Source organism: Camelus dromedarius, chromosome X (genome assembly GCF_036321535.1).
Source record: "Camelus dromedarius isolate mCamDro1 chromosome X, mCamDro1.pat, whole genome shotgun sequence".
Classification (NCBI taxonomy): domain Eukaryota; kingdom Metazoa; phylum Chordata; class Mammalia; order Artiodactyla; family Camelidae; genus Camelus; species Camelus dromedarius.
Genome location: NC_087472.1, coordinates 44,325,773 through 44,352,417, shown reverse-complemented (window position 1 = coordinate 44,352,417; position 26,645 = coordinate 44,325,773). Strand labels below are relative to the sequence as shown.

General features: G+C 34.5%; 1 non-coding gene and 1 pseudogene across 1 annotated transcript; one reads left to right on the top strand and one right to left on the bottom strand.

Annotated features, from left to right (window-relative positions):
- The first annotated feature begins 1,772 nt into the window (after window positions 1–1,772).
- Window positions 1,773–1,845, top strand: TRNAG-ACC (transfer RNA glycine (anticodon ACC)). Its single transcript has one exon. It is a non-coding gene; the product is annotated as a tRNA-Gly (tRNA).
- A 10,436-nt stretch (window positions 1,846–12,281) lies between these two features.
- LOC105085538 (chromatin target of PRMT1 protein-like) lies at window positions 12,282–24,136 on the bottom strand (annotated as a pseudogene).
- Between the last annotated feature and the right edge of the window lie 2,509 nt (window positions 24,137–26,645).

The following is a 26,645-nucleotide window of genomic DNA, read 5'->3' as shown; positions in this document are numbered from 1 at the left end:
TGTATTAACAACAAAACCTGGGCTAAGAAAAGAAATGTTTTAAAGGTATATCAGATTTTTATTGTAGCAAGCTGTATAGTGAAAGAATGCAGTTGTTCTGAAAACAATCTAAATGCAATTTTCATTCCAGTGTTTTCCTCATCTCAATTATAATAGGTATCTATCTATAGCTGAGCTATTTTCATCTTGTTGTTCACTTTTAAATTAGGTTTTAATAGTTGTCTGAATAGTTTGGATAACAATCATTTTTGTAGTATATCTTTTGCAAATATTTTCCCCCAGTATGTGGCTTGTCTTTTCACTCTTTTGACAGTGCCTTTTGCAGAGAGGAAATTTTTATTTTTAATGTAGTTCAGCTTATCATTGCTTTCTTTCATTGACTGTGCCTTTGATATTGTATCTAAAAAGTCATCAGTAAACTCAAGGTTATCTAGATTTTCTTCTATGTTATCTTCTAGGAGTTTTACAGTTTTGCATTTTACATTTATATCTGTGATCCATCATTAGTTAATTTTTCTAAAAATTGTGAAGTCTGTATCTAGATTAATTTCTTTGCATGTGGATGTCTAATTGCTCCAGCACCATTTGTTTAAAAAAACCTTAAACTATCTTTTCTCCATTGCATTACTTTTGCTCCTTTGTCAAAGATCAGTTGACTATATTTATGTGAGTCTATTTCTTGGCTTTCTTTTCTGTTCCATTGATCTCTTTGACTATTCTTAAGCTAATATCACACTTTCTTGACTAGGGTAGCTTTAGAGTAAGTCTTGAAGTCAAGTGTCAGTCCTTCAATTTCATTCTTGTCCTTTTTGTGCTGGCTATTCTGAGTCTTTTACCTCTTACTGAAAACTTAATAACAGTTTGTCAATACCCACAAAATAACTTGCTGCAATTTTGAGTGGGATTTTATTGAATCTATAGATCAAGTTTGGAGTAACTAACATCTTGACTATACTGGATCTTCCTATTCATGGATATGGTATATTTCTATATTTACTTAGTTCTTCTTTGATTTCTTCTGAGTTTTATAGTTTTCCTCATATAAAGCTTACACATACTTTGTTAGATTTACACATAGGTGTCTTAGTCAGTTGGGGCTGCTAAAACAAAATATCTTATACTGAGTTGCCAAAACAACAAACATTATTTTTCAAAGTTCTGGGAACAGGGAGGTCCAGGACCAAGGTGCTGGTTGATTCAGTGTCTGGTGAGTGTGTTCTTCCTGGCTTACAGATGGCCATTTACTTGCTGCGTTCTCAATTTGTGAATAGACAGAGATCAAACTCTCTGGTCTCTTCTTATAAGGACACTAATTCCATCATGAGGACTCTACCCTCATGACCTTATCAAAACCTACTTACCTCTCAAGGTTCCACCTTTTAAAGCCATACATTGGTGCTTGGGGTCTCAACATATGAATTTTGGCAGGACACATTTAGCCTATAGCATTCTCCTTCTGGCCTCCCAAAATTTATGTCCTTTTCACATGCAAAATAGATACATTCCATCCTGATAGTCCCAAAAATCTAACTTTTCTCTAGCATCAGCTTTAATATTTAAAGTCCAAAGTCTCATCTAAATGACATGTAAACCAGATATGGGTGAGACCCATGTGATTCATTCTGAGGCAAAATTCCTCTCCATCAGTGAACCTGTTTCTCTTAGCATATAAGTTATACTATTTTTACTTTTCATAGTGGTTGCCCTGAAGTTTGCAATATACATTTACAACTAATCCAAGTCCGCTTTCAAATAACACTATATCAGGGCAGGGGGGTAATAGCTCAGTGGTAGAGCACATGCTTACCATGCATGAGGTCTTGGGTTCAATCTCCAGTACCTCCATTACATAAATAAACAAACAAACAAACAAATAAGAATAAATAAATAAACCTAATTACCTCCCCGACACACACACACGCAAAACAAAACAAAACAAAAATAAATAAATAAAACAAAAAAAAAGGCAGAAAAAGGAGAGAAAAAATTAATTTCAACTGTCTTTTAGTGAGCCTGTGCCTCTGGACTATGATATTTACAAGTCTTCTCTCCTTCAGGTGGGACAGAATTGTTAGAGTGGTTAGAGTGGGCTGGAATTGGATATTTGCCTTCCCTTGCATGAAAGGACAGAGTGAGCAGGAGTTGGAGTTTCCCTTCTCCCAAGTCAGTTAGACTCTGACAAAACCCTCGTAAGTTGATAAAACCCTAGTAAGTTGAGTCCTATTTAACTAGCTCTTCCTGAATGTAGGCCTTGATAATAAGAACAGATTGCTCTGATGTATTTCAAAATGGCTACCTTTTCTTTCCTCCTTCTGCCAGAAACAGAAGGGTGTTTTTTTGTTTTTTTTGTTTTTTCCCCTCCAAAATATTCACTGTGAGAACTTGTGAGCTCCTAGAGGTAAAACTCACCCCACTATGACTGGGTCCCCCAGGAGTTTTTGACTCTCAGACTTGTCCACACTGAGCCTCCAGTGATTCATCAGTGACCATTCAGGTTTTCTTACCCCAGCACAGGTTCCCATGGAGGTGTCTGTTCATGGGTTTCTGGTCTGGTAAGTTGTTATTCTCTGTATTTACCTGTCTGTCTTTCCAATTTGGGGGAAAGTGGTTTGCCTTGTGAACTCACTTCTCTTATGGATCTAAGTAGAGTTGTTGATTTTTCAGTTTGTTCAGTTTTTTATTTGTTGTTAGGACAGAGTGGTAATTTCCAAGCTCAGTCCATCATGGACTGGACTGCAAACTGGCAGGTCTGTTCTCTCTGTATATTTTTGTGTATCAGTAGAATAAAATTTTTCAAATGTGTACATTTATGCAATTGTAATAAATTTTAGTACAATTTTATATTTACGTAGAGATTTTATTTGAATAGTGATTACCAACTATATCATTAAATTTTAAAGTTTTCATAACCACTCTGTTTAAACATATGGCTTCCTTCTTTACTATCGCTCTACTCAGGAGTCCCTACCCCAGTTTAACCCTTCTCTAAGCTAAGAACAACATTTAAACAGACTGACAAAGGAAATCACCTCCATCATGGTATTCACGCACTTCCATCATTCAATTTTTTATTTCCTTTATATATTCAATCTATAAATATGTGAGATGTATTATGCCCACCAGTCATGGAGAATAAAACAGTGAGGAAAATAAAGACATTTGCTGCCCTCAGGGGCTTCACATATTGTTCTAGATTTTTGATTGTTCATTATTTCACAGCCAGTGGCTTATACACAATGAGGATCTCTAACGTATTTGGGGGGAGCCTCTGAAGATCTTTAGGGGACAGCCTTTGGTATAGCTGTATTTGTTGTCACCTTTTCCCTACTCAAGAAACTAGTAGACTTCCTTCTCCTTCCGTGTGCACTAACAGATGTTTTATATCTCCACCACAGACATTAGGAATTCTGACTTATTTGAAGTTTTAATTCAACTAAATGATTTTTACTGAGTACTTTCTATATGTAAGCAATCTGTTAATCACCACAGGGAAAATAAACATAAAAAAGATTGCCCATTCTCTTAAATTGCTTACTTACTAGCTTGGATAAAGTTGGGAGTGGGGCTGTAAGGTAGAGATGGAAGGGAGATATGTGAAAATTAGCTAGAGTAGTCATCAGAATGTGATGAGTACAGTAAAATAGGTACAAAATGGTGTGGGAACAAATGAATAAAAGGTCACATCTAATTAGGGGGATTAAAAGAGGTTTCATTAAAGAGGTGGTGAGATAAAATTGCAGAATTTTAAAATATGGACTCCAGGGTGGGAATAGAAGACATTCCAAAAAGATGGATTAAAATAAGCTTGGAAGAAGCAAAGGATGAGTCAGTAAGCACCCCAGTATGTCTGTAGAGTGATCATTTATAGATGGTCTAGTAGATTAGACAAATAAAAACCTGGAAAAGTAATTTGAAACAAAATGATGAGAGTCTTGGATGCAAAGTGATAGTTTCAAGTTAATCTGATAGTTAACTGAGGAGGAGCAATGAACATTTTAAAGTGAGAAAATAAAATATATAAGGCGTTACCGAAAGAATATTTTTCTAATAGAAGGGTAAGGTAATTTGGAATTGAGGAGGCTGAAAAGATGAAGACCTGCTAAGAAGGCCTTATAAAAGCTCAAGATTGAGTCAATCAAGCCTGAACTTAATCAGTGGCAGAGGAAACAGAAAAGAATGGATAAAAAGTATCCCATGGAAACTAAAATTAATACAATTCAGCAACTGGTTGGCCATAAGAAATGGAAGAGAGGGACGAATCAAAAATGACATAGAGATTTCAAGCCTGAGTAGAACTGTTGGAATAAATTAAATGTCAGGAAAATAAATTGTCTTGAGCAAGAAAATGAGGAGTTCAATTCTGAAAATATTGAATTTGTAGTGCCACTGAAGTGGAAATATCAGTGAAGCAGTTGGCTCTGCAGGTCTTCTGTTCTAGAGAGATACTAGGACTGAAGATACGGATGTAGGAGTCATTTACATAGAAGTGATGGTTGAATCTATGGATGCAGATACATTTTCTGAGGAATGGATTCTAAAAAGCAAATGACCAGAAGGTCAGGAATAGAATCTTAAGGAATATATGAAAGTAGCAAGATCCAACTTAAAGATAAAAGTGCTTAAGGAAGATCTGCAAATAATCGTGATGGCTCCACAAGGTAAATTTGGTGAAGATTTTTTTTTTTTCTTGGAAATAATTCAGACTTAGATAGGCATGCCCAGCAAACTGGTGGGCTCTTCCAACAAAAATCTCCTGGCAGGAAGATTTAAAAATCCCTTGCTTGGCCCCAGTAACAAAGCATAGTTAATTTAGGGAAGAACATTCTAAGAAAAAGATTATTTCCATAGCTTGGACTCTGAAACATGGTAGAGTCTAGCGGTTAAGAGTAGAGTCACTAGAGACAGACTGTGTGGGTTTGAATTCCTGCCCTTCCACTTAGTAACTGTGTGGTTTTGGGCAAGTATCTTAACTTCTCTGTGCCTCAGTATTTTAAAACACATAACTGAAAAAATAATATTGTCCCATAAATCTGTTGTAGTGGTAAAAGAAGTTAAAATATAGTCTGAATATAAAACAGTTCTTGAGATGTAGTACAGGCTCAACAAATGTTAATTATTAAGTTTAATCTCCTGGTTCAGCTCCAGTTGGACTGTCTGAGACCTATGGAGAGATATTTCACTACATACTCTTTAAGATATGGATGCACAAGAACACTTCTTTGGGATTAATTTAACAAATTGGAAAATAAAGGGGAGGGAGTTACACTCCATCATACTGTCATGCAAACCCTTTCACCTTTGGCAACAAGAAGAGAGAAATGTCACGCCAAGCAGATCAAGTAGAAAGATGACAGTATCCACAAAAGTAGGAACAGACTAGTGACAACAGTCTGACCTACAACACTGCATCAATGTCTGCTGTACTAGGCAGAAAAGCAGCCAACAAAATTAGAGAACCATACCTAGCTGAACAATGGGGGCGGCCATAGCAAGTTAATACAATGCTGATACACTGAGAGTGGAGCACGGAAAGGTATTCCTCCAAGGTGAGAAGTGATAAGGGCAGGCATTGTAGGGGGATCGGAGTAAAATTTGCCAGCAAGTGGGATAATAAGATAGTAAAATTGGGGTTGTATATATTTAGCAGCCTGGAAGAAGAGAACTTGACAAAGGATACAGAAAAACCAGTCAGGTAGAAATGAGGAGGGTACATTTTTACAGAAGCCAAAAGAGGAGGAATTCTTAGAAGTATGGAGTTGTCAACAGCTTCAAATATTGCAGAAATGTCAAGAAAAATGAATATTGATGTAGATGAATGGATTTGGAAACCAGAAGGTCATTTTCAGTGTCTAGTAAAGCAATTTCATTAGAATGGTGGTGTTGAGACTGATTTTAAGAAGTAAAACTGTGAATGGGTGGTGAAGAAGTGAAAACCATTGTGGAATGTTCTCTGAAGGAAATGTGAAAATAAGAAAAATAGACAAGATAGTACCTTGAAGAGGTGACAGGAAGTAGTAGATGAATTTTTAGTTTAGAGAGAGTTGAGGCATGTTTGTAGACACAGGAGGAAAACCCAACACTGGGAGATATTAAGAATTCAAGCAATAGAGAGACTGATTCATGGAACATCACACAAAGACCAGACAGAGAAGAGTTTCCATACTATATATGTTTTTCCTAGTTGGAAGGAACATAGTCTCTCTTGGAAGAGTTCAAGTCATGGGTGATAATATGAGGATAAATATGAAAAAATTGTGACAGGGCTTCCCTGGGAATTCTAAAAGCTGAGCAGAACAGTAGTCAGATTTCACAGAGAGAACTATAACATAGTTCTGAGGCCATTTTATGGACTGTCAAGACTTCCAGGAACCTCTGTAGCAGTTGCTCATGGATTTTCAATTTAGTGTTGTACCATTAATGTGACACAGCTACTCTTTTGGTTTCTGATGTTTTCTTTGTTTCTACTTATTTCTCCTCCTTCTATGCATTGACTGTTTTAAACTCTATTCAGTATATTTTCTCTCTTCCCTGCTATTAACCAGGTTGATGATGCATAACTCACCATATTCCAATATTTTAAATTTAATTTATAATAATTTAAAAAATTTGTGTGTAACATTAACATCCTATAAAACAATCTCCATCTTATACAAATTGTCTGCTTGCTTATAATTTGACCAATCCATGAACTTCAGTTCAATCACCTTTTTTATGGTCCCCCTTGCCATTTTATCCCTCTGCACATGCTTTTAGCCTCAGCTGTGTCTATTAACTACACCATTATCTTGGGATTCCTAGTTTATATTTATTAAAAAAAGAATATTATTGTTTAGTTTATCCTCATTTGGCCAGAACTGTTCATGTGTTGTTACCTCATAAGCTTCTGGATTAAGTTCAGAGAATGGCTTGTCACAATGCAGTGACCATTCATAGTCTAATACCCTATAGCTAAGTGTTGGTTGTGGAAAAGTATAAAGTGGGACATCATGTAAGTAGAATATGATCAAGAAATGACCAGGGGTCACTTCCCCTAGCAGGGGAATGGCTTTGACCTAGTTGGTACTATGATTGACTGATTGATGACCCCTGTGAATTAAATAAATTAGCACAGATAAACCAAATCTATTTCTGAAATGATTCTCAGTTCTTCTCCTTTTCATTCTGATCAACAGTGTCTTAGTTTACACATTCTTATCATCTATTATCTGGACCTTTGCTAACTTGTCTCACTGCCTCTGGTCTCTTTTCCATTCTAAACTATCTTACACATTGATGATGGGATTTTCTTTCTAAAACTTGGGGATTTTAACTATACTGTATAACACATTTAATGACAATAAAAACTAGCATTTTAAAGTGCTGTCTACATCTTATTCACTTAACATATACAGTCTTTTTTTTATCCTTTTCAGATAATAGATGACTATTATTATCCTCATCTACTTGATGCTCAGAAATGTCAAGTAAAAAATTAATTAATGGTGAAATCAGGATGTAAACCAGTATTTACTGATTTCAATATCATTTCAATATTTATGATTTAAACTCTATCCTATATAACTTCTCGTCAACCGCAGAAATAAGCATAAAATCCTTATATTCATACATAGTTCTTCACAATTTTCCCAACCCACACTGAGAAGCTCATTTCTTGCCTCTTTCATCATGTACCAACCTTACAATTTAGCCATAATGAACTTCTGCAGTTTCCTAAATATGCTACTTAAAAAAAGTATTTATTCCCAATATCCTGGGCTGGATATTTTTAAAAGACAAAATTTTAAGTTCCTTCTAGCATGATTTTTTAGTACTATAGTAACTGGAAAGCTAAAAAATAAATATCCAGAAATCTCTTGTGACTGGAGTTATGGAGGCCATGATAGACAAGACTCTACTAAGATTCCCATACTCTGGTTATCCAATTAAGTATTAATCTAGGTATGGCTGTGAAGGAATGTTACAGATGAAATTAAAGTCCCATGTCAGTTGACGTTAATAAACAGAGGTTATCTGGATGGACTTGACTCAATCAAGTGAGTCCTTTCAAATCTGAAAATTTTCTCCAGCTGATGGCAGAAAGATGTCAGAGTTTTCAAGCAGGAGGATTTAATGGGCCTGCTCTTGCTAGCATTAGAAGATGAAGGGAACCATGTATAAATGGAACAGAGAGTGATTTCCAGGAACAAAGAATGACTCCTAGCTGATGGCTTTTAAGGAAATGGGAACCTTAGTCCTATAACTCCATGGAGATAAATTTTGCCAACAGCTGTTTTCCCAGACCATTTAAACCATAACTCAGCATGGTTGACACTTTGATTCCGGCCTTGTGATATACTGAGCAGAGAAGCCAGTGGTGACATGTCAGATTTCTGAACTAGATAACTGTGAGCTAAAAAATGAATGTTGTTTTAAACTGCTAAGTTTGTAGTAACTTGTTACTCAGCAATATAAAACAACAACAGAGTCAAATTAAGTTTTGCTAATGAGTTGTGCTAACATAAGATTTGGAAGGCAGAAGTTAGGCATAAGCCCATTAAAATGGCTTTCCAGTTTTCTGGCTGGCAAAAATTGGCTGTAGAGATGTCATTGCTCAATTTCCAGTTTCATGAAAGTGGCAATTACAGCAATAATAGTGGCCAGACTCCACATTTCTGAGTCCAGCCATTAGCATTATGGGTGCTGAGAAAGATAGTGGTTATCATGGTCTAGATTCCACATTCCAGTGTCCGGACAGATGCAGTGTTTGTAGTAGTCGTAGTCATAGCTTCCTGACCAGCCTTTCTTATCCCTGGATCATGGCTACAATGATATTACATTAAAGTTCATAACTTACGGGGTCACCTCTTGATTCCCCACCTTCCTGATTATGATGAAAAATATTAGTGCTTCAAATATATATGTTCTAAGGAGTACTAGGTGTTACTACTGGAGGTCTAGTCTTGAGCTTCATCCTCCAACACTTGGAAAACTTCATAAATCCTGAATTTACTATTTTAAGTCCATTTTACTTAAAATATTTGGAATAGCTTCTACTACCTAAACCAAGCCCCGACCCATAAAGTATTTGATACTAGAAGTAACTGCAGGCAATAAAACTTTAAGATTGGGAATCTGGGATTGGTTATCTGACCTGATTGGGTATAAAAGCAGTGACAATCTTGTTACTATTGGAGAATGCATCACTGTTAGTTCATAGCAAACAGTGGCAAATAGTTACTTAAATTTTCACTGGTGACTGTAATGAAGAGGTATTATGATACACTGTTATTGTTGGAACGAGGAATACAAGGTTTGTGGGTTGGATGTCTATTTCTGACTGCACTTAAGAGCTTAAGGAAATAAAATTATATACTCAGGCTTATAAATTCTTGGTTCGGGATAGCTACTTTAAGCCAAAACCTCTATAGAGGACTGAGTTATCATAGGTTAAAGGACTCCCACTGGCTACTGGCAGAAGCCTACATAAATTCTATTTACAGAAAACCTTCCTCAAGTTATAACCACAGGATATGTTCAGATTAACAGTAAGCACGTATATACAAGAAACCCAGTTTAAATATAAAGATACATATAGATTAAAAGTAAGTGGATGTGGGAGATCTAGATTTGCAGATACTAACTATTATATATAAAGTAGGTGAACAACAAGTTTATACTATATAGCACAGGGAACTATATTCAATACCTTGTAGTAACCTATAATGAAAAAGAATATGAAAAGGAATATATGTATGACTGAAACTTTATGCTGTATATGAGAAATTGACATGACACTGTAAACTGATTATACTTTTAAAAAGTAAATGGATAGAGAAAAAAACACTATGCTAACCCTTATCTAAATAAAGCAGAATAGCTAAATTAATTTCAGACAGAGAAGATTTTGAATATAGGATAGTTATCAGGGATAAAGAAGGACATTAAATAATAAGTAAGGGGTTGATTCTTCAAGACCTAACCCTTAATGTATGCACCTGTGTTACAGTTCCCCAAAGAAACAGAACCAAAGGATATATATATGAAGTATTTATTATGAGGAATTGGGCCACATGATTATGAAGGCTGAGAAGTACTACAATCTGGTGTCAGCAAGTTGGAAATTCAGGAAAGCCAGTGGTGTAGTTCCAGTCTGAGTTTGAATGCCTGAGAACCAGTGGAGCTGATGGTATAAATTCCAATCCAAGGGCAGAAAAAACCCCCAATGTCTCAGCTCAAGCAGGTAGGCAGAAAGAACAATAAATGAACTCTTCCTTCCTTCACCTTTTTGTTTTATTCAGGCCCTCCATGGATTAAATGATGCCCACCCACATTGTGAAGGGCATTATACTTTATTGGGTTCCTTATTCAAATGCTAATCTTGTGTGGAAAGATTCTCACAGATATACTCACAAATAATGTTTAATCTGAGCACTCCTTGGCCAAGTCAAGTTGACACATCAAATTAACTGTCACAAGTCCACCCATTGTCCACTTGGCACCCATAAGCATCTCCTTAAACCATACTTAATCTCCAAACAAAGACAGTAACAAGGTCATAATTCCACCTATCATGATACAACTATCCTGTGTACAATACAAAATGCATTAAATCTGTCCCCAGAAGATGAAATTCAGCCTTTGAGTGATGCTTATTCTATCTTGTAACAAAAACAGTATAAAGTTAAAAATTCTTAAATACAATGATACAACAATCAGTAGGTCTTACGTTACATAACAAGAAATTAAAAGAGGGAAGAAAACAAAAATACTTGTTATACAAGCATATTAAGAACAGAAGAATATCAGGTTCCTTTTATGAACAAAATGGAATGAAATTAGAAATCAACAATAGAAGGAAAATTGGAAAATTCAAAAATATGAGGAAATTAAGCAACACAATCCTAAACAACAAAGAATAAATCAAAGGGACATCAGAAAATAATATGAGAAAAAATAAATAAATAAAACAAAATATTGCAAAACTTTGGGGATGCTGTAAAAGCAGTACTAACAGGAAAGTTTACAGTTATAAGTGCCTACATTAAAAAAGAAAAATCTGCAATAAACAACCAAACTTTATTCCTCAAGGAGCAAGTAACAGAACAAATTAAGCTCAAAGTTAACAGAAAAAAGGAAATAATAAACATTAGAGCAGAAATAAATAAAGAATAGAAAAACAACAGACTAAAGTCAATGAAGCCAAAAGTTCATATTTAGAAAAGAAAAGCAAAATTGATAAGTCTTTAAGTAGACTAACTGAGAAAAAAGAGAAAAAACTCAAATAAATAAAATCAGGAATGAAAGAAGAGACATTGAAATGGATACCACAGAAATAGCAAGGATTATAATACTATTGTGAAAAATTATAAACCAACAAATTGGGTAACCTAGAAGAAATGGGTAAATTCTTTTTTTTTTTTTTTGAGAAAAGCATTTCTTATTACAATGAACCAGAAACAAAAAATTCCACTTAAAGTGGAACAGTTGACAGCATATGATTGAACTTAATTAAACCTTCAAGTAAGAAGAGGGTCAAACAAAGCCAATGAATGGAGAAGCCCAAAACTGGTTTGAGATAAACATAAAGATAATAGCATTTCAGCATGAGTATCCTCTGACCCCTTCCACCAGGTATCTGCTATCTTTTCCCCAGCCCTTTCCCTTCCAAAATATCTGCCACACCAAATGGCTTTTCCCTCTTTTGCTTATATAAGCCAACACCAAAATGCCCTTTTGGACATGATGCAAAGCCAAGAGGAATGTTTATACATTTCATTCCAGGGTAGAAAGTGCACATACTCAACCTAGTACACTGGTTATGTGGTGTCAATGTACATGGTAATAACTGCAATGAAATCAGAGCTACTACCATGTGTAACCTGTTAGGTGGACCTATAGCTATGTCAATGTTCCTAATTTATGATACTAAAACATCAACGTGGCAGAATGCATTTTTGAGCTCCAGATTTTCTAAACACTTTTAAGAAGCTATTAAAAATGATGTAAAACAGAACTGTATCTCAGAAATTTAGATTTTAAGAAGGAACATTGATGGGCTCTTTCTGGGACTTTTTCATGGGGGCACAGAGATGAACAGAGGAAACGTTAGAATGTCAAAGACTATGACAGGTGAGGGAAGGCAGAGGTGGGAAGAGGGTGTCCTAGCCACAAGGCTAACACGTTCATAGTGATAGAGAAGTCTGGGCGAAGGAAAAACTCCCCAAACAACAACAAAACCAAACCAAACCCAAGTCAGAGGGAAAAAAGGGTTTCATATAACACAGTATCAAAAAGTCAAAGGAACACACTAAATGCACAAACTGGTGGCAAGTCACTCCGCCTATTATGATAGGTCCTTCCAGCATCAATCAGGCTTCTTCTTATCTGTTATCTCAAGGTTATTTACAGATGTGTGACTTTAACAAGAGTCTGTCACAGGAGGGAAGGCAGGCTTCAATCATTAGTTTCAGGATCTGTCTGTGCCATATAGGTATCCAACTTATCATCCAGGTGTCCTCTTGTTTTTGACATGTATGCAACCAATTGGTTGTCCAGCTGCTCCTTGGTCAGTACAGGGCAAGCAAGGGCACTTCTCCCTCGTCCACAGCCTCAGCCTCGGCCTCTAAAGCCCCCCTCTTCCCTGACCTATCATACCCCGACCTCTACCACCGATTCCACCATGACCCATAGCTCCACGCTCTAGGCCCCCTCTCCCAGGACCTCCACAACCTCGAACACCACCTCTTCTTAAGCCATTCGGGGAGCTACGGCTCTTCCACCTTGGAGCAGGTTTTGACCTCAGAGCAACATCCCACCCCTAAGTAGGGTTCTTGTGGCACATCCCCCACATAGTCCTCCTCTGGGCAACGCTCTCTGGATTATGGGCAGGCCTCATCCATTGATTGCTCCCCTGGACAGGGCCCCTATGGGTCGGCCTAACCGTGCCTGGATGTTACTCTTACCCAGGTGCTGCTTTAAGCTCTTTTGCTTAAGTTTTAATGCTGCCTGGACAGAGGGTCTATTCTCCATCTGCTGGGCCAGTCTTCTGTTTCTGGCATGGGCTAGCTGCCACCAACTCGTGCTCAGTGTCTAAAACAAAATGGCCACCACCGAAATGGGTAAATTCTTAAAAGCATATAGCTTACCAAGAATGAGTCATGAAAAATAAAAAATCTTAACAGACAAGTAACAAGTAAGGATATTGAATCCAAAGAAAAGCCTAAGACCAGATAGCTTTAGTGGTGAATGCTATTAAACATTGAAAGAATTAGTGACAATCATCCTCAAACTATTTAAAAAATTGAAGAAGAGGAACATAGAAACATATTTTATGAGACTAGCGTTACCCTGATACCAAAGCCAGATAAAGAAAATGACAGAGCAATATCCCTGATGAATATATATGCAAAAATCCACAAGAAAATATTAGCAAACCAATTTCAATAGGGCATTAGAAGGATCATATAACATGACAAAGTGGGATTTATCTCTAGAATGCAAAGGTGATTCAGCATATGCAAATCAATTAATGTGATACACTACATTTGCAGAAAAAAAGGATAAAAGTCACATGATCATCTCAATGAATACAGGAAAAAAAAATGATAACATTCAACACTTATGTGATAAAAACTCTGAACAAACTAGGTATAGAAGATCTGTATCTCAACCAAATAAAGGACATATATAACAACCCCACAGTTATCATCATATTAAATGGAGGAAAAATGAAACTTTCCCCCTAAGATCAGGAATAAGACATGGATATCTAGTCTCACTACCTCTATTCAAAATAGTACTGGAAGTCATAGCCAGAGCAAGAAATTTTGGCAAGAAAATAAGTAAAAGGCATCCAAATTGGAAAGGAAGAAATAAAATTATCTCTGTTTGAAGGTAATATGATCTTATATGTAGAAAATCCTATAGATTCCACAAAAAAAAGCTCTTAGAACTAATTAATGAATTTCATAAAATTTAAGGATAAAAAAATAGTGTAAAAATTAGTTGCATTTCTATATACTAACAATGAACTATCCAAGGAAGAAATTAACAAAAGCATCCCATTTATGATAATATAAGGATAACAAAATACTTGGGAATAAACTTAACTAAGGAGGTGAAAACTACAAAAAATTGATGAAAGAAATTAAAGACATAAATAAATGGAATGATAACCCATGTTCATGGTTTGGAAGATTCAATATTGTTTAAATGTCCATACTAAGCCAATGTGATCTACAGAATCAATGCTAGCGCCATCAAAATCCCAATGGCATTTTGTTAAGAAATATAAAAAAATTCCTAAAATCTGTATGTAACTGAAAAAGACTCTGAACAGCAAAAGTAATCTGAGAAAGAACAAAAAGCTAGAGGCATCAAACTTCCTGATTTGAAAATATATTACAAAGTTTGACATCATCAAAATGACAGAATAGGAGTTTTCTGTTTTCTCCACCCCACCTCCCCCAAAGAAAGAACAACAACTTTGACAATTACCTACATATGACAGTGTCTTTGTGGAAGTCTGGGAGTCTAGCAGAGAAGTTCCAGCACACAGTTGAAGAAAAAAAATTCTGAGATTGGATACATTGAAGAGGGTAAGAGGAACAGTTTCACTTTCCCCATGTAACACCCTTCCTCAAGCTAACAAAGTTCAGTGCCAAGAGAAACTTTTTGCCCTGTGATTTCTACCACTGGGGAAAGAAAAATTTGTGAGTTAATGCCCAGCTTCCACAGTCATGGGGAACTTTAATACCCACTTTCAACAGTGGCTAGATCATCCACATAGAAAATCAATAAGGAAAAATGGACCTGTAATAACACTATAGATCAAATGACCTAACAGAGATATACAGAGCATTCAATCCAACATTAGCGTAATATGCATTCTTCTCAAGTACACATAGAACATTCTTCAGGATAATATATGTTAGTTCACAAAACAAGTTACAGCAAATTTAAGAAAATCATTATCATAAATCATATCAAGTATCTTTTTCCAACCACAATGGTATGAAACCAGAAATGAATAACAGGAGGAAAAATGAAAAATCCATAAATGTGTGGAAATTAAACAATACAATCTTGAACAACAAATGGGTCAAAAAGTAAATCAAAAGGGAAATTAAAAAATCTTGAAACAAACAAAATTGGAAACACAACATACCAAAACTTATGGGATGCAGCAAAAGCAGTCCAAGTGGAAAGCTTATAGTGATAAATGTGTAACATTAAAAAAAGAAAGATCGAAAATAATCAACCTAACTTTTGAAACCATTTGGCCCTGGGCTTTTCTTTGTTAGGAGGTTTTTGATTACTGACTCAGTCTCCTTACTCATTATTGTTCTCTTCAGACTTTCTAATTCTCTGTGATTCAGTTTTACTTGGCTTTATGTCTAGATATTTATCCAATTCTTCAAGCTTATCCAATGTGTTGATGTATAATTATTCATAGTAATCTCCTATGATGATTTGTAATTCTGTGGTACCAGTTGTATTCTCTCCTCTTTTATTTCTGCTTTTATTTATTTGAATCTTCTCTCTTTTTTCTAAGTCTGGTCAAAGGTTGGTTAATTTTGTTTATCTTTTCAAAAAAAATCAGCTCTTAGTTTTTGTCTTTTTAGTATTTTTTTCTGGTCTCTAATTCATTTATTTCTATTCTGATCCTTGTTATTTCCTTCCTTGTGGTAACTTTAGGCTAAGTTTCTTCTTCTTTTTCTAGTTCCTTGAGATATAAAGTTAGGTTACTTCACAGTTGCAGTAATGAAGACAGTGTAGTACTTGCATAAGGATATACATAAAGACCAGTGAAATAGAATTGAGAACCTAAAAATAAATCCTCACAGATAACGGTTAATTGATTTACAACACAAATAAATGCTCACAGATATAGTTAATTGATTTACAACACAGTGACAAGACAGTTCAATGTGGAAAGAACAGTGTTTAACAAATGGTGCTGGTAAAATTGATATTCAAATGTAAAAGAATAAAATTGAATAAGTACTTTATATCACATACAAAAATAACTCAAAATGGATTAAAGACCTATATTTAAGACCTGAAATGCTAAACTCTTAGAAGAAAACAGAGGGAGCAAATTGTGATAATCTTTCATTTGGCAATGTTTCTTAAATATGACATTTAGAACAAAGGCAGTAAAAGAGAAATAAATAAACTGGAATTCAATAAAATTAAGAAATTTGTAAATCAAATCATACTATCAAGAAAGGGGAAAAAAACAACCCACATAATGGGAGGATATTTGCAATCATGTATCTGATAATTTAATATCCAGAATATATAAAGAACCCCTAAACTCAAAACCAACAAAAAATATGTCAATTAAAACATAGGCAAAGGACTTCAATAGACATTTTTCCAAAGAAGATATACAAATGGCCTATAAGCATATAAAAATATACTTAACATCATTAGTCATTAGGAAATATAAATAAAAACTGCAATGCACCACAGCAACAAACAAGAAAAAGAAATAAAAGGAATTCAAACTGGAAAGGAAAAAGTAAAACTGTCATTGTTTGCAGATAACATGATGATATACATAGAAAATCCTAAAGATGCTACCAAAAAACTACTGGAGTTTATCAAAGAATTTGGTAAATTTGCAGGATACAAAATTAATATACAGAAATTTGTTGCATTTCTACACACTAACAACAAACTATAAGAAAGAAAAATTAAGGAAACAATCCCATTTACAATTGTATCAAAAAAAAAAAAAACTTAGAAAAAACTTACCTAAGGAGTTAAAAAACATGTACTTGGAAAACTAAAAGAAACTGATGAAAGAAATCGAAGATGACACAAACAGATGGAAAGATATACCATGTTCATGGATTGGAAAAATTAATATTGTTTAAATGACTATATTATCCAAGCAATCTACAAATTCAATTCAATCCATATCAAACTGCCAATAGCATTTTTCACAAAACTAGAACAAATCGTTTTAAAATTTGTATGGAAACACAAAAGACTCCAAATGGCCAAAACAATCTTGAGAATGAAGAACACAGCTGGAGGTATCACACTCCCTGACTTCAGACTGTACTACAAAGCTATAGTAATCAAAACAGTATGGTACTGGCACAAAAACAGATACATAGATCAATGGAACAAAATTGAGAGCCCAGAGAGAAATCCACCCACTTATGGTCAATTAATCTACTACAAAGGAGGCAAGAATATATAATGGAGAAAAGACAGTTTCTTCAATAAGTGGTGCTGGGAAAACAGGAAAACTGTATGTAAAAGAATGAAATTAGAACACTTTCTCACACTATGTATAAAAATAGTCAAAGTGGATTAAAAGCCTAAGTGTAAGACCAGAAACCATAATACCCTTAGAAGAAAACATAGGCAGAACACTTGTTGACATAAATCATAGCAATATTTTTTTTGATCTGTCTACTAAAGCAAAGGAAACAAAGCAAAAGTAAACAAATGATCTAGTTAAACTTAAAAGTTTTTGCACATCAAAGTAAATCATTGACAAAATGAAAAGACAACCTACTGAATGGGAGAAAATATTTGCAAATGATATGATTGATAAGGGGTTAATATCCAAAATACATGAACCATTCATACAACTCAATATAAAAGAAAAAAAAACTCGCTTAAAAAATGAGCAGAAGACCTGAATAAACATTTTCCTAGAAAGACATACAGATGGCTAACAGGCACATGAAAATATGCTCAACATTGCTAATCATCAGAGAACTGTAAATCAAAACCACTATGAGATATTGCCTCATACCTGTCAAAACTGCAATCTTCAAAATGACCACAAATAACAAATGCCGGCAAAGATGTGAAGAAAAGGGAACCCTTGTACATTGTTGGTAGAAATGTACATTGGTGTAGCCAGTGTAAAAACAGTATGGACTTTCCTCAAAAAACTAAAAATAAAACCAGTATATGATTCAGCAATTCCACTCCTGGGTATGTATCTGAAAAAAAGGAAAACTTTAATTTAAAGAGATACATGCACCTAAGTGTTCATAGCAGCATTATTTACAATAATCAAGACATGGAAGCAATCTAAGTCTCCATCAACAGATGATTGGATAAAGAAGACTTGGTATATATATTAAAATGCAATACAACTCAGCCATAAAAAGCACAAAATTTTGCCATTTGCAACAACATGGATGGACTTGGAGAGTATTAGGTTTAGTGAAATGACTCAGACACAGAAAGAAAAATACTGTATGTTATAATTTATATGTGAAGTCTAAAAATTAAAACAAACTAGTGAATGTAATAAAAAAGAAACAGACTCACAGACACAGAAAACAAAACTAGTGGTTACCAATGGGGAGAGGGAAGAGGGAAGGGACAAGATAATGGTAAGGGATTAAGAAGTACAAACTATGATGTATAAAATAAATAAGCTACAAGGATATATTGTACAGCACAGGGAATGCAGTCAATATTTTATAATAACTATAAATGGAATATAATATTTAAAAATTGTGCATCACTGTGTTGTATACCTGAAAATTATATAATACTGTAAATCAACTATACCTCAATTTTTAAAAAAGTGCAATGCAATATATACTTCCCATGTACTAGAATGGCTATTAAAAATAACTAAAATAACAGGAATTGGCAAAAATGTGGAAATATTGGAATCTTTGTATATTGCTAGTAGGAATGCAAAATGGCGCAGCCTCTGTGCAAAACTGAGTGTTCCCTAAAAGTTAAACATAGAATTACCATAAAGGATTCAAACAAATACTTGTACAGAAATGGTCATAGCAACATTATTCACAGTAGTCAATAGATGGAAACAGCCCTAGTGTCCATCAACAGATGAATGGGAAAAAATGTGACATATTCATACAATGGAATATTATTCAGCCATTAAAAGAATGAAATTCTGATACATGCTACAATATGGATCAACCTTGAAAACATATGAAGTAAAATAAGCCAGACACAAAGGGACAAAAATTAAATATCTAGAATAAACAAATTCACAGAGACAGAAATTACATTAGAGATTAACATAAGTTGTTGGGAGAGGAAATAGGGGGTTATTGCTTAATGGGCATAGGGTTTTTCTTTGGTGTGATGGAAAAAGTTCTGGAAATAGATAGTGGTGACGGTTGCACAACACTGTGAACATATATAGTATAATTTAAAATGGTTAAAATGGCAAATTTTATGTTATGTGTCTTTTACCACGTTAAAAATTAAAAAGTAAGCATGATCTCTGAAAGTAGAGGAAACACCTGAGAAGGCAAGTTATGGTTTTCAATGAGCAAAAAGAAGAAACAACATATGTAGAACCCCATGGACTGCAAATATATACACTGTCAGACACAAAGTATAGAATAGTTATGCACAAAATGTTTAAAGAGATCAAGAATGAACTTACAAAGATCATTCAATAAGAACCTGTCAAAAAACAATCGACATACTTGGTGAAAATGAAAGTTCCAGAAACGTAAAACTATATATTCAGTATAATAATAAATCCCCAGCAGAGGGGTTAAACAGAAAATTGCAGTTCTTATACAACTAAAAAGATTATTAGAAGATATATTTAAAGAATTTATTGAGAATATAGTTAAAGATATGAGATGGAAAATATGAAAAAGAGGCTAAAAATGGAAGATAGAGAAGTTCTGATATTTAAATTTGGGTTTACAAAGAGAAAATTAAGAGAAAGTACAAGAGGCAAAAAGTCAAAATTGGAATAAATATTTGTGACTTCCATTCTCAGTAATGACTATATAAATATTTCAGAAAATAACTTCAGTAATGAATATACATATCATATAGATAATCATATATATCTTAAATATACCTTAATATACTTAGAACCATTTGAAGAGAGTAGGGTTCAGATATTTCTAGAAATTTTAAGATACTAAGTAAGTTGCATATGCATTATAAATATTAAGTAATTAACATTAGACATATTCTAATAAAATTTCATAACACCAAGGATGAAGAGAATTCTTAAAAGCAACTAGAGAAAAATGTCAGATTGCCATGAAAAAGTACAGTTAACTAGAAATCTGACTTTTCAACTACAGCAGTGTTCAGAAGACAGTAGAATGACATCTTCATTATGCTGAAAGTCAACAGCTGCCAAAGCACAATTCTATACTAAGTGAATATATTTCAAAAGTGAGGGGAAACAAAGACTTTTATAGGCAATGAAAACTGGGATTTTTCTAAATAAGCACTGACTACGTAAAACAACTACAATAACAACATCCTTGGGTATTTAAAAAGAGCATTAAAATAAATTAGAAAAATGACAAATGCCTTGGGAGGCAGTTAAATTGAGTGGAAGTGTTCTAAGGTTTTTGTTGTTTTAATTATACTAGGTAGGTAGTTTTAATTCACTAGGTAGACGTATGTAATCTCTAGGTTACCTATAAAAAATAAAAACAGAAAATAAAATTTTACAACTACTAGAGAAAAAAATGGAATGATAATAAAATTAGTACAAAACAAGGCAAGAAGGAAAGTAAATAAAAAAGGATAGATAACACAAATAGAAAACACAACATAATATAGTTCATTTAAACTCAAATGTGTCAGTAATTTTAGTAGTTATAAATGAATTAATGCTCCATTTAAAATTCAAAATATGATCAGACTAGAGAAAAAATCTGCCTATATACTATTTTAAAGAGACACCACTAAAGCATAAGAATACAGAAGTTTGGCATAAAAATGAAAATTGAAATAACAAGTCCATATGAATATATGCAATATTCACTAAAATGTTAAGGTGAAAGGCTGATGAGTAACTATAATGGATATACCAGGTCTATAACGCCTGAACTTAATCAAATGTAACATTATAAAAGTGAAACAACTAGATATCATATGCCTATAATGCCACATTGCATGATATGATGTAATAAAAATACTCAGCACGTCATATGAAGCCCTCTTTTCAAAGAATCAGATGTAATTTTGATCAAGTTTTATATCTACCTACCAGAACACAGGAAATGCAGAACAAAAAGAATCATGTTAAATACAACAAGATGATGCAATCATGCAAATACGGAACATGGGAAATTCAGTAAGACAAATGACTTGGTTTCCCCAACAAGTAGTAGAAAGGGAAAGGGAACTCTTCTAGGATAAATGAGATAAGAGGCATATTGAACAAATATAATATGTGAACCCTGTTTGGACCCTGGTTGGAAAAACCAACTATAAAAATTCTTATTGAACATGTAGAAAAAATTTTCATATTGTTTGGAATTTTATCACTTTAAAGGATTATTAGTGATTTTTAGGTGTGGTACTGGATTGCGGTTATATTTTTAAAGTTCTTATTTTTAAAATATATGTTGAAGTATTGAATGAAATTGTATGATGTTTTGAATTTTCTTTAAAATAATTAAATATTTCATTAGTTGTAACAAAATAACAAAATAAATGAAACAACTATAGTTGTATACATATTTGGTATCTGTTGAGGAAGGCATTTCTGACTTTCCAAACAGAGAAGAAATCAAGAAGAGAAGATTGTCATATGATATATATGGTTTTAAAATATCTGTACATAAAAATGACACCAAACCTGGTGTCAATCTTTACAACAGATGTAAAAGTCAAGAGTTAGTAAATTTGACATGCATCCTCACTATGTTGAGAGATCTTAGACATTAAAAAGAAAGCATCTTTTTGAGGATCGTTTTGAACGTATGTGGTAACAACTCAACATAAAATAGCTCATGTAAAACAGGAAATTTATCAATATGTGTAATGGGGGAAGACTATGAGGTTTAATTTTGAGCATGACTACATTCAGGTATTCAAATGGTCCTGTTCTCTTGTTCTCCCTCATTCTTTTGACTGTGCTTCATGTTGTGAGTTGTGTGTTGCCCTCTTTCTCTTCTGAATATGGGCTTCCATCTTGTGAGCTGGGAGCAGTTAGAAGACAGTACACTAGATATATATATATATATCTCCAAGGACAAAGCATAAATGATTAGCAAATAAAGTGTTGGCTTAATTATCACTATCCAATATATTTAAATTTTGCGTGACTATAAGAAATAATGTTATAGACATATTTAATTATCTAGTAGTGTTCCAAAAGTGCCCTCAGATATGAAAATCCAATGTCACTTCTTTATTATATATAACTGACTTGATTTTTCTGGCAAGACCTGTCACTAGTTCTATTGGATAGCAATGAATAGAAACAATAAAAATTAATGTCCTCTCAAAATTGAGTTCAAGCCTGCAATCTCATTCCACTTACATAACAAAACTGTCTCCTCAGGCAATTCAGTCAGTTTCTGCTTGGAAGATTCAAATACTTGCTTTAATTTTTAGTGTTCTACCTTCCTCCTCTTGATCCTGTCTCAGATGTCTTCCGGGTGTGTTTGGAAGGATGGTGGACATGGTTTATGTAACATCAGGGCACTAAACACCCTTAAGAAGCCCTTTGGATACCCATGGGTCTCACTGTATCCTCAACACCCTATCTGTGCTGCTTCTTAGAATTCTAAGTGCTGAAAGAAAACTGGCCTCATTTGCCTTCTCAGGGGTTCTGTGCTGCACCTACTTGTGGAACTCATATTCTTGGACACTGGCCCTTGTTCTTGAAGTCCATGATGGTCTCTCTTCATTGCAATCCCAGGTTTCTGCTGTGCCAAAAATGTTTCATTAACCTTAAGTAGCACCCTTGATGAGACACACTAGAACATCTGGGTCCCTGTTGTTCAAAGCGACAGGGAATTGGGGACTTTGTCACAGGCTTATCAAACTATTTGCCTCATACTTACATCTCAATATCATAGGTCAAAATCTGTGTTGATACTAGGAGCATGTGGAGATTCTTCTAGAGGTTTGCAGTCTCTCTCTGGTGTGCCAATAGCACTAATCTTTTCATCCACCTGACTTTTCTATGCCTGTCTGTTTATTTTAGTAGGAGTAACAAAAATCCTAGTAACTAATCTCCTAATTCTCCTTTTGTCCTGATTCTTTTCCCCCCAGAATTTACTGGAACCAGAAGGAGCTGGCTTTCTTCTTTTATTCCATCTTGGACTATTATGTGAAACATTAGAGGCAAATCAACCGTCTGCCTCTTGAGTCCTTAAATGGGAGCCGAACTTATTTAAACAATCCTTTCCTGTTGTCTGATCTTTAACAACCCTTATCTTACTACATAATTTAAGAACATCATTTTTGACATTCATGGTTGATCAAAGAAATTGATCATGTTGTTCAAGGAAACTTCCTTCCTGAAAGACTTGGAGGTGGAAGGCTGCAAATTGACAGTGTTTAAGGAAAGAAGGGAATAAATTTAACTTTTAATTTTTCTAAAATACAATTCATTCTAAGAGGATATTGAGAAATATTGCCGCATGAAAAAAATGGGCAGATGTGGACGGTACCAAATCATGAAACATCATGAGTCAAAGAAAAAAATCAGGGTCGTGAGTGATTTTAATTTTTGTTACTTGTCATAAATCATATTACATTAAACTATAATACTTTATTGATATGAAAAATTTCCAGTGATGGGGAAGGCAGATGAATAAGACAGGCATGTAGGATTAACTGGTATCAGGACCTGAAGTAACATTAACATAAGGCAGAGACTTTGGGAAAGTGAGAATTCTCATGGGTGATTCAGGATTCCCAGTAGAACACTGATAAAAAGTATACCAGCAGGTAGAGATAGGTAGAGTTTTCTTATGGAAGTGAGTAGGAATGAAAGTTAAATATAGAAAGAAAGAATTTAAAGGAAAAATGGTAGGATATAACATTTCAGAAATTCAGAAAAGAACTGAAAAGAAAGATCATATAATTCTACCAGATACCAGATAAGATTCTGACTTATACCAATCAATTCAGCTGGATTCTTGGCACTAATTCTTCTGATTCAGTGATATCCAAAGTGATCTGTAAATACTTAGCTTGCCTATTCAGTAACTAACCAGCTGGCCACTTTTTTCAGAGTTAAGTTTCCTGTTTTTTTTTTTTTTTTAATCTTTCTGCTAGTGTCCTCTATTTTCATGCTCTTCGTACGTATTCTACATTATTGTCTTACTATGGGTTTTCTGTACTGCATGACACTTGATTTAAAATCATCATCTTCAATTTGAACTGGTAATTCCAACATCATATTATTTGGCATTCCCACTAAGAAACAGACCCTACTCAACTGTCAGATCCAGCACAATAGCAAAATGATGATGAGTCAACAATTCAACCTGATTACTATGGATCCAATTACTGGCATTATACAGCCTATCTAGTTTTAGTCCAATATTGCCTTTCCTTAGAACAATGTATAGATGCAAAGCAACTCTAATTAAAACCATAGCCAGTTGCTTTTGGAAGTTGATAAGGTGATTATAAATTTGTATGTATTTGAAAAGGGTCAAGAATAGTCAATAATGTTGAGAAAGAAAAACATGCCTTACTAAAAAGGTATAGTAATTAGGATGATGCAGTACTTTTTTTTGTAAGAATAGACCAGTGAAACAAAATAAAGAATCTAGAGCCCAGAAACAGACTCACATAAATTCACCTGATTTACTTCAAGGATAACACATCAGAATAGTGGGGTGAGAAATTTCCCTTCAACAAATGGTGTTGAACCAACTGAGTATCAAAAAATGGCAGCTCTGTTCTTAATCAAGCTGGGAGGACAGACATGATAAAGTCAGCTGTGGTTAAAAGGAAACATTGTTTCTTTCAAGGCATGCAATAACTGTAACATGCCCTAAGGATCACCTCTTTGTGTGATTGCTACTTCCTTACTATTGACATCCGCAGGCCAGATTTTCTATTATTTGTTACTAGAATAACCCAAATGCTATACTTCTCTCATTTCCTGCCAGTGACCAAATCCTTATTAATCTGTGCTTCTAATCTAACTTCAGAAAGAGCATACACTCTGGAACTGATCCATGCTAACTTCAGACTGTCTTCAGAATCTGTCAGCAGTAAGCCAGACCCTAAAAGACACTTCCCTCTTCCATCTTGTCAAATGACACTCCACAGGCCTTCTAAAATGCCTTCCTTTCTGGCGAGTCAATAAATCTGATTTGGCTAGGTTATTGGTTTGTTCCTGGTGATCATTAACAGGAGTTTCTGACCTCTAAATGTGAAATGTAAAACTAGAAAATATTTGGAATGTAACATAGAAGAATATCTTTATGATGTTGTGATAGGCAAATAAATGTTTATAAAATGGAAAAACAGCACTAGCCATAAAGGAAATGATTGATAAATTGGACTCCATTAAAATGAAAAACTTCTTTTGGTCAAAACATACCATTAAGAGAAAGAAAATGCAAGCCAGAGGACGACTGGACATTGGAAATGCATTTAACTGATAACACATGTTATGGACAAAAGTTCTTAGAAATTAATAACAGACAGACAACCTAACAGGAAAATGGGAAACAGGATTATCAAAGCTATTTGGAAAGAAGATATCCACATTGGTAAAATTATACTGTAAAACTGTTCATGAGCCTCTGTTAAACTTGAATATATGCACAGCCTTTGAACCAGCAGCTCCATTCAGGAGTGTATGACCAACAGAGAAGGGTGCATACATTCAGCAGAAGGCAAGTGCAAAAATGCCCATAGCACAATTCTTCATAATATCCAGAAATTAGACATGACCCCAAAGGCCATTAAGAGTGGAATGAGCCAATGAGTAAGTTTCTTTGCAGGAAATTCATACAGTGAAATACTATGGGGAATTAAAAAAAGGAAAAAGTGTCCCCATATGCAACAATATGAATGAATTTCACAAATATAATGCTGATCCAAAAATGTCAGTGACAAGAAAATACATACGTTATGAGTTAATTGATGAAAATTACAAAAAGAGGTAAGACTAACCTACAGTGTTAGATAGGAGGATTGGAATAGTGATAGGTATGCGAGTTAATTGATGAAAATTACAAAAACAGGTAAGACTAACCTACAGTGTTAGATAGGAGGATTGGAATAGTGATAGGTATGCGACACAAGGAGGGCTTTGATACTGGCAGTAATTCAATATGTATTGACTTAAATGGTCAATCCACCCACTTGTACACTTATGATTTAGTAACATTATTGTCTGTATGATATTCTTTTTTTTTTTTAGACACTCATTTTAAAGAGGAAGGGCAGTTAGGCACAGAGAGGAGGCAATTCACAACTCCAGTCAAAGGAAATAGCTAAGACATAAGTGAGTCTGTAAAATTGAGATTCTCAGTTCCCAAAATGCATTTCACATTTTCTTTCACTGTCAATCGTGCAAAACAAGACTTTAAATGAGAGGGTTTATCTGGGAAGTGACAGGGGAATTGAGGCTTTTCTGGGAGATTTCTCAGTCATTACTGGGTTACTAGGACATTTGGGATGAATTGACAGAGTATAAAAAGGATAAATTGCACAGAATTTCACTAGGATTTCCACCTGGTCTGGTGTACTTGAGTTGGGGTTTCTGCAAAGCTGTCATCTGGGAAACCACCCCAAAGAGTAGTTGACATCAAGTCTCTGATTGATTCAGAGATGTGAATCTCTATCCCACAGCAGATATATTTGCAGGCAATAATCAGGTCAGGAGAGGAAAGGGGGCCTGGGTCAAATGTAGAAAAAAAAAATGCATAGAAACTAAGTACTTTTATTCCTTTGCT